General features: G+C 37.4%; 1 pseudogene across 1 annotated transcript; it reads left to right on the top strand.

The window, feature by feature from the left end:
* The first annotated feature begins 207 nt into the window (after positions 1-207).
* LOC149209969 (pinosylvin synthase-like) lies at positions 208-2,382 on the top strand (annotated as a pseudogene). The gene is made up of 2 exons (XR_016252919.1): positions 208-491; positions 1,018-2,382. The product of XR_016252919.1 is annotated as a pinosylvin synthase-like (transcript).
* Positions 2,383-9,855: the final 7,473 nt, after the last annotated feature.

The raw sequence follows: 9,855 nt of genomic DNA, 5'->3' as shown, positions 1-9,855 counted from the left end.
TACCATGACATCGCTGTATGGTTTGGTTGGTGTTGACTCGAGATATTCAAACAAAGCAAGCATAAGTCATCAGTATGATATTAATAATAAATCGAACCCATGGTATTGGACTCGTGCACTAATTCATCCATTGATGCATTATTATATAATCATATTATGTCATATCAAAGTGTATAAAAAAGCTATAGATTTAGAGATTCTTATAGCTATTCGACGAGAACAACAAAGTAAAGTAGAGTAAAGTAAATATTGAGATTTGTTTTCCAGGGTTTGGTACTAGGCTTAACCTCCTCATAGCATAGCAGAGATGGGGGGCGTTGATTTTGAAGGTTTCAGGAAGTTGCAGAGGGCAGATGGCTTCGCTTCGATCCTTGCTATCGGCACTGCCAATCCACCCAATGCTGTGGATCAGAGCACATATCCAGATTTCTACTTTCGAATCACCGGTAACGAGCATAACACAGAGCTCAAGGACAAGTTCAAGCGAATATGTAAGTTTCAGTTTCAGTTTCTTCATTCTGTTCTGGCGCGATTCATGAATCAATCATGTGATCGAAGAAATATTATTCTTGTTACAAAAACCAACCTGTCCTGTTTTCATGCGAAGAAATTTTATTCTTATTACAAAAACCAACCTGTCCTGTTTTCATGCGAAGAAATATTATTCTGAAATCTGCAATACTTAATCAATATTAGCGTAGCGTCACATGCGAAGAAATATTATTCTGAAATCTGCAATACTTAATCAATATTAGCGTAGCACAAACTTTCTTTTATTATTACATTAGCCACCCAGCTAGTCAAACAAGTGAGAGATTCCGAAATCTGCACTGCTTACTTTTCAAATTTAGTGGCGGTAACTTTTTCGGATATTATTGTAATATTTAGTGGCTGTAATATTTTTCAGATATTAGGTTGATTGATTATAATTTAAATCATGTGATGAATCATGAATATACCAAAAAAAAAAAAATTGAGGTTAGTTTTTCTAATCATCATACATATGGCTCCACGCAGGTGAAAGGTCAGCAATAAAACAGAGATACATGTACCTCACGGAGGAGATTCTCAAGAAGAATCCCGATGTGTGCGCGTTCGTGGAGGTGCCATCGTTGGACGCACGACAGGCCATGTTGGCTATGGAGGTGCCCCGGCTGGCAAAAGAGGCCGCTGAAAAGGCCATTCAGGAGTGGGGGCAGTCCAAGTCTGGGATCACTCATCTCATATTTTGCAGCACAACGACTCCGGATCTACCCGGAGCAGACTTTGAGGTAGCCAAGTTGCTGGGGCTGCACCCGAGTGTGAAGAGAGTGGGCGTGTTCCAACATGGCTGCTTCGCCGGAGGCACCGTTCTTCGAATGGCGAAAGACCTTGCCGAAAACAATCGAGGAGCTCGGGTGCTGGTCATCTGTAGTGAAACCACCGCCGTTACCTTTCGTGGACCCTCCGAGACTCACCTGGACAGCCTGGTGGGGCAAGCTCTGTTTGGCGACGGTGCTTCTGCCCTCATCGTGGGAGCTGATCCCATCCCTCAAGTGGAGAAGGCCTGTTTCGAAATCGTTTGGACAGCCCAGACAGTTGTTCCCAACAGCGAGGGAGCCATCGGTGGGAAGGTGAGAGAGGTCGGGCTGACCTTCCAACTCAAAGGCGCGGTTCCGGATCTAATCTCTGCCAACATTGAAAACTGTATGGTCGAGGCGTTCAGTCAGTTCAAAATATCCGACTGGAACAAGTTGTTCTGGGTTGTTCATCCCGGAGGACGTGCCATCCTTGATCGGGTGGAGGCCAAGCTCAATCTGGATCCCACAAAACTGATACCCACCAGGCACGTTATGAGCGAGTACGGAAACATGTCCAGTGCGTGCGTCCACTTCATATTGGATCAGACGAGGAAGGCGTCTCTACAAAACGGATGTTCAACCACCGGAGAGGGATTGGAAATGGGAGTTCTATTTGGATTGGGGCGGGCCTCACCATCGAAACAGTCGTTCTCAAGAGCGTTCCTCTTCAATAATTCAACAACTAAACTTTCAGGTTTAGAATAAATAAATGTGAGCAACTATCCATTTTTACTCTTTACTCCAAGAGAATAAATGTAACCAAGATAGAGTGTTTCTAATAATAGTTCCAAATTCCAAGAGGTGCATGAGTTTCACTGTATCTTTCTTTCTTTCTTAATAAAAGAAAGGTTATAGTTGTAAAATATTCAAACGTACTTTCTACTCTCTCCTCTCCTCTCCGAAAATAGGTTCTTATTCTCTCCTATTGGAGCCCGCCCTTCAAATTGAGAGAGAGACGACTGAATGTTTGAAAATATTCAAACGTACTTTCACATATTTTGAGTTAAATAATATTTGAAGTTCCAATTTTTAGGCGAAATTTTTGAGTTAAATAAGATTTGAAGTTCCAATAATTTCACTAAATAATCGACAGCTTAATTAGATGAGGGATATACGTCCACTGTGTTCGCTCGGTTCGATACGTAACATCTCTTAGCTCGATTGGGACCCACTTGATGCCGGAGAATCTGATTTACAGTTACAGGCTCTTGAAGTATGAATATTCAAAACCCAACCCATTCCTGTTGAGGAGGAGTACGTCATACCGTTTTTGATAATGACACTGCATGCATGCCTTCAAAACTTATCCATTCGCATTTCTCCAAACCATCTGTGGATTTAAAAATAAAAATTTAGATGATTAGATTATTTTCAAAAATTTATTATTAATATTAATTCTAACAAATAAGTTATAATGCAAATAAAATGTATTTTTCTCATTTTTAATATATATTATTATTATTTTAATATTTTTAATTATAATTTCAAATTAATAAATCAATTTATCATATAACAATTAATTTATTATAGTTTTAATTGATTGCATTATATATATATATATGTTTTAATATATTTACTCATTTTACACTCTGACTAAATTGTCCATAGCTTAGATCAGGAGATCTTAAGCGATCTCTGTCGAGAAACTCCAAATTTGACAAGAGGAGAGGAGGGAGCCATCTCTGTTGAAAACCGCCGCCTCATATTGAGGCATGGCATTCAAAACCACTAGCGAACAACCCAACCCAATCCCTCCCCTCTCGGGAATAATTTGTTTCAAAGACTAAGACTAAGCACATTGGCTCCACATGTAAAAAGTATTTTAATTATTTCACGTCTTTAATTGGTTCCGTACCTAAACTCCACCCTATTTTAATATTCCAGATTAAGAGTAACCACATTGCCTCCCTATTTTAATATTCCACGTGCTTAATTGATTCCCTATTTTAATATTCCACGTGTTTAATTGGTTCCGTACTTACGCCTTTTCCTCTCCTCCTTCGCGGCTTCACACTCACTCTCTTACCTCCATTTCCACCTCTTGACAACGACTTGTGGATAATCTAAATATTCGTCCACACATTTCATGGATTTAAAATTTTAGATATTTGGATTATTTTTAAAAATTTATTAATTTTAGTGTCATCTTATTTATTTAACAAATAAATTATATATTATTATAATTTAAATAGGTTTAATGGTTAACAAGAATGTGTTTTTTAATTTTATTTTTAATATATATTTCAAATTATTAGATCAACCTACTCTATAACATATAAAATATATATATCATTTCAAAATTACTTGAGCTATAATTAAATGTTACTTATGTCAATGGTACTTTTAATTCTTTTTCAGAAAAAATCTTTATGAATATAGTTCTTATGAATATCAATCTTATAAATTATGTATAGAAATGATATTTTATGTAAATTAACAAATAAATCTATAGATAATCTCAACTTGTAGAAGTGATTTCACATGCAACACCTATGTTATAATTAAATGTTACTTATGTCAGTAGTACCTTTAACTCCCTTTCCTAAACAATCTTTATGAAAATAGTTCTTATGAATATCAATCTTATAAATTATGTATCGAAAATGATATTTTATGTAAATTAACAAAATGGTCTTGCAGCCATTAACAAGCAATAATAATATTGATAATCCAACTTTCCAAGTGATTTCACATTCAACACCTATTTAATTATAGGTCACAGTTTCTATCTTAAGAATTATAAGTCACCGTTTCAAATTCCAAGCAGGTACACTTTCACTGTGTCTTTCTTTCTTGATAAAAGGTTACCACTTTAAATGGTTAATTGTGATTAAATGACATGATTAATTATTTCAAACCTAATTAATTTATCCTAAGCATGATTAATCTTTTCTAAAGGCGCATTTTTTTTTTGTGAACTTGGTAGTACTTTCACTATTCAACAACATTTAGAATTCAACAACATATTAATTGATTCAGCATTCTGTCATTGTCCTATTTACAATTTTGGAATTTTGAAATAGAAGATTTCATTCATGGCCAACCAAAAAGAAACTAAAAAAAATCAGGGACTAATACTACACTAAAAGCAGACGGACAACGGCGCCAGATAAACTAACCTTCACAAAGACACATCCAACTTGGGTCCATGTGAACACATGTGCGCACTATCTATTCCATCAACGCTGGAAATGAGCTATGGGAATTGACAGTCAATATTTACCTTCCAAACCCTACCTTTTCACAAATCCACTTATGGTATATTTATCGACTACTTTCTCACTACCATTCATGTCGAGTGGCTCATAAATTTTCCACTGAAGGCATCCGAATGCATTAGGCTTCTAGATGCTTATGGAAAGTTGCACGCTTCGATTGTTCCACCTTACCGTGGCACCTTACCTATGCGCCTTGTCACACTGGTAATAATTTTAAATTTTCCATCTCTCTATTATATTATAGTTTGAGCTATTCCTCTATTTTATGTAGTACGAGTTCAGGTTTTTGCCAATATTTTGTTTAGAGGCTGCACCCGTGGAGCTCAGAAACTGATTAAGTTCTCAACTAGGTTCTATCCAATGTAAGTTTTATAGCCTATATCAATTTCTGGATGTTTTATCGATAGGCTGACTATCCCTTGCAGTTTTATGATATTGTGCTTAGTTTGTAATTTTTTCTTCTCAGTTTATGTCTTCCACTAATTCACATTTGAATTCCTAATTTTTTTACTCAATATTATGTAAAATTTGGCACCACACAATTATATCATCCATGAATCACTTCAAGAAATTACCAGCTATAACAGTGTAGTTTTTATTTGTACAGAGAGAAAGGGAGGGATTTCAAAAACTTGGCAACGCAAAATTTGAGTTGGGCATTGCTCTTCCGCCACGACGAAGGATATAAACTTATGACAGACGCTGAAAACTCAACAGAAATCGCACTAGACACACGACGAGAATGCTTTTGGGGTTGATGTTGGTTTTAACTGTGTGTAGCGTCTCTAGCAAAAAAGTATCTGTATAGTTGATGACTGGGGTCCTAGGGCATACATTCCCAGAATCGTATTTTTTTAATGAAAATCCAACTGAGCGCTGGGACTCTTCATTGTCCGCGGCAACTGAGCACGCTTACCCAAAGTTTTCTGTTTAAATTTTCGATGAGTCGACCAACAAAACAGTACTATGCTAGGTTAGCAGGAAGTCCTCTGCGACTTACACCATATGATATATAATTCTCCTCCTCATAACCTCATATCAACTCAGTGGACTGACTAAGTAGCTGTTGCAGCTTGTAGGTGCTTTTGTTTCTTTTCCCATGGCGCGTCTACTATCATTCGCTGTCATAGTCATCACTATTTTTGCTCTCTTCATATGGAATATTGAGGTAAGAAGTTACAACTTACAGGCTACAACACATCACAAATTCAAAAGTGATCGGGATTCGGTGGTAAATTGACGATAAAGCTTTAAGCGATGGATTATTTCCCCGCGGGCCACGACAGGACTCATTAATGGAATCTTGTACATATTAAAGTTTACAGGTGGTAAGTTGGTAACTGGTAACAGTGGTAAGTTTCATTCTAAATGCTCAAGCGGTAAACCCGAATGTGAATTGAATGCAAAATCCGCAGATCTGATAGCCATCTGATCACTGTAATTTTTCAATAAACGCTAAACTTGCAAGTTGCCCCGACCGGAGTCTGGGGATTATAAATTTATAAGGTTACACTGTTACAGATTCACACCATATTAAAAATGCCATAGTCATTCCAAAAAGTTCTAAATTATAGTAATTATTATTCAACAATCCAGTCGTTGTCATTATTAATATTATAATTATTTCACAACCAAATCGCCACATCGTCAAGAGCCCTGTAGGTTGTAGCCTGTAGCAACTTGTGAGATGGGGAGAGAGATTCGTACTGTGCCGAGTCTCATTGAGTCATTTGACATGATCCAGTCACAAACAATTATTCAACAATCCAGTCGCCACATTCTATCTTACAGCCTACAGGTATAAAAAATATATGACGTAAGGTTAAATATATATATAAAAAAAATTATAATTTTTTTTTTTTTTAACTTTTAATTTTTAAACATGCCCGTCAATATGACGTTTTTGAAAATGAATGGCAAGTTGCGCATGACGTGGAGGTTTAAAACTGAAACGTATTTTACGGGTAAAAATGCGAAATACGGGCATACGGGCATCAAATTTAACCCCTGTTCGCGGCTTCACACTCACTCTCTTACCTCGATTTCCACCTCTTGACAATGACTTGATGGATAATCTAAATATTCAAAACCTATTCGTCCACACATTTCATGGATTTAAAATTTTAGATATTTGGATTATTTTTAAAAATTTATTAATTTTAATTTCATCTTATTTATTTAACAAATAAATTATATATTATAATTTAAATAGGTTTAATGGTTAACAAAAATGTGTTTTTTAGTTTTATTTTTAATATATATTTCAAATTAATAGATCAACCTACTCTATAACACATAAAATATATATCATTTCAAAATTACTTTCCCAATATAACTTGAGCTATAATTAAATGTTACTTATGTGAATGGTACTTTTAATTCTTTTTCAGAAAAAAAAAATCTTTATGAATATAGTTCTTATGAATATCAATCTTATAAATTATGTATAGAAATGATATTTTATGTAAATTAACATATAAATCTATAGATAATCTCAACTTGTAGAAGTGATTTCACATGCAACACCTATGTTATAATTAAATGTTACTTATGTCAGTAGTACCTTTAACTCCCTTTCCTAAACATTCTTTATGAAAATAATTCTTATGAATATCAATCTTATAAATTATGTATCTAAAGGATATTTTATGTAAATTAACAAAAAGGTCTTGCAGCGATTAAAAATCAATAATAATATTGATAATCCCAACTTTCCCAAGTGATTTCACATTCAACACCTATGTTAATTATAGGTCACAGTTTCTATCTTAATAATTATAAGTCACCGTTTCAAATTCCAAGAAGGTACACTTTCACTGTACCTTTCTTTCTTGATAAAAGTTTACCATTTTAAATGGTTAATCGTGATTAAATGACATGATTAATTATTTAAAACGAATTAATTTACCCTAAGCATGATTAATCTTTTCAAAAGGCACATTTTTTTTTGTGAACTTGGTAGTACTTTCGCTATTTATATTATCTGTCCAAAATCAAATTTTCCATTTGTTCCACGGGGCCTCACCTACCCGAAGGAAACTAGGTAGCCACCTGTCAGCATTAAAGGTTGTCCAAAATTTAAATAAGTCTTTCTCTACCAGCCTAACAACATTATCCATACTATCTATACTGCAATTCAAGTTTAACAAGTAAAAATTATTCATCATGAAACTTCAACAAGATGTAGCTGGACCTCTTATTCATTCCTCATCCAAGGATATTACTGGGGTTGCCGCTTTGGCGCTGGAGCCCAGCATCTCGGATGCTCCTGCCGTGCATCCTCTTCCCTCGTCCTGCCACTTGCTGGCATCCTCCTACCCACACTCCCGCTGGCCCCTTGCTGTCCTTGTCGTCTTCCTTTCCCATCTCCATCGGCCTGCTCTCCGGGTCTGCTCCTTCCTTGCCCTATCCGTCCACCTGCCCTTCGCCCTGTCCTCTCCCTCCACTTCCCACTCGTATTCCTGTCCTTGCACTTGTGTGGACACTGCCTACCACTTCCCAGTCCCATCTCCGCTGACCCACCTCCTCCACGTTGCTACACCCCGATCGGGGGTTCTCCTCTTCTTCCTTGTCTTTTTGTAAGATTTTCACTAAGTTCTCCATTTCCTCCATCTGAGATAGCTCTTCCACTTTTATATCTAAAGTTCTGCCTACCTAGCCGTGTTAGCTCTGCTATGCAATGCTGACCTTCTAAGGACAGAAGGAAGCATGGCCTGTTTGGTTGTTTCCAAAGGGGCCCCACATTTGGTCATTTTTCCCTTTCTTCCTTCACCCGTTCACCTCTAAACCTTTCCCATTCCCTGAATAAACCTTCTAAAATTCAACAAAGTCCCTTTTGGCCCTAGCTTTGAGTTCAAAGCCAAACCAACCATAAAACCTTACCCATATGCCCTCACGCGCTCATAAACCCCTCATCACATTCCCGTCATTGATCATTCCCCGATAATCTAATGGCCCACATTGCACTTGATAAAGATGACCTGCTCGACCATTTTCCACCGTCTGATCATCTCCACCAGATCTAACGGTCTTCGCATACATCGCTCCATCAACTTGATCAAGAAATCGCGTGCGACGAGAGTAGTTTTTCTCTCTCATCCACTGCTACATGTCGATCATTGAGTGGAATCACTCGCCCGGGCATTTACCACTTAGTGCCCAAAAGAGGTGCGATGAAAACTGTTACCGCCCGGTCAAATCGCCCTCACCTGTTAAACACCCGTGCAACTTCGTCGCCCGATCATTATACGATCTGTCCGCTGAAGATCCAAGGGCCCTAGCACATCCCACTCCCACCTCAGTTGATAGCCTCTGCAAGCCATCTCCGCCATTCATTTCCTTGATCGGCAGTCATTCTTCTCGCTCACCCAAATCGTCCACCACCTACCTATGCATTCCACGTCCTATGACCATTCTGTTGCCCGAATAAGGAGACGACCAACTTTACCAGCATCAGTTACAGTAATATCCCCAAAAACACATTAAACAGAAAGCATGGACAAAAGGATAAAAGGACACAACACGACTCTGTAACTGAATTTATCAGTCATGGAATCCACAAGTACGAGCACTCCAACTGCCTAAACGACAACACATCACCTGAACAGATCAGATTCACCCACTGAAACAAGCAACCTCATTCAGAGACTCCATTAAGCAGTTAAATGTAGTTGGTGGTCAATTATGACCCCTCCTTACCTAAACGGCCAAGTTCCATTGTAATGTAAACTTATAATACCCAGGAGCAAGATGTAATCAAGGTTGGCATTTGATGTAAGGTTCAACATCTGGAGACTGTAGACAATTTGTCACTTGCAACGTCTCATCTTCATTTTCAGCAAATACAAGATTCTTTTGCTGTTAACTGCTCACTCTCTGTTTTCCTCTGTTCTAAGCTTGTGCCTGATATGTTGGTTCTTGATCCTTGATGTTTAACACTAGATAACTATCATCTTATCTCTGTGTTAGATCTCGAATGCATCACTGAATAGGTGCTAAGGTTTCTTTCTATCTAATGTAGGAGAGGTTTCATCTTGTCTTTGCATTAATAGATTAGATTTGCAGGGTTCTGTACTAGTTGCAGCGGCCATCACATGGTATTGTGCATTTGCTGGTGTGGTTAGTATTCTCCATATCACCTAATATCTAAACTGTGAGCATTGGTGGTCTAGAGCCTTGTAGTCTGAGGGGTGTTCATGCATGTCTGAAGTGAAACAGAGTAGAAGTGGTTATCTGGCTTGAACCAAACCATCATTCCTTCCATTAAACCTTGCAACAATAGTTGAATTTATATGTTA

The sequence above is a fragment of the Pinus tabuliformis genome, chromosome 1_2, assembly GCF_031772625.1.
Source record: "Pinus tabuliformis cultivar Carrire ecotype Pingquan chromosome 1_2, CPIR1, whole genome shotgun sequence".
Classification (NCBI taxonomy): domain Eukaryota; kingdom Viridiplantae; phylum Streptophyta; class Pinopsida; order Pinales; family Pinaceae; genus Pinus; species Pinus tabuliformis.
Note: the sequence above shows the minus strand (reverse complement) of the source record. Positions and strands in the feature narration are given on the sequence as shown.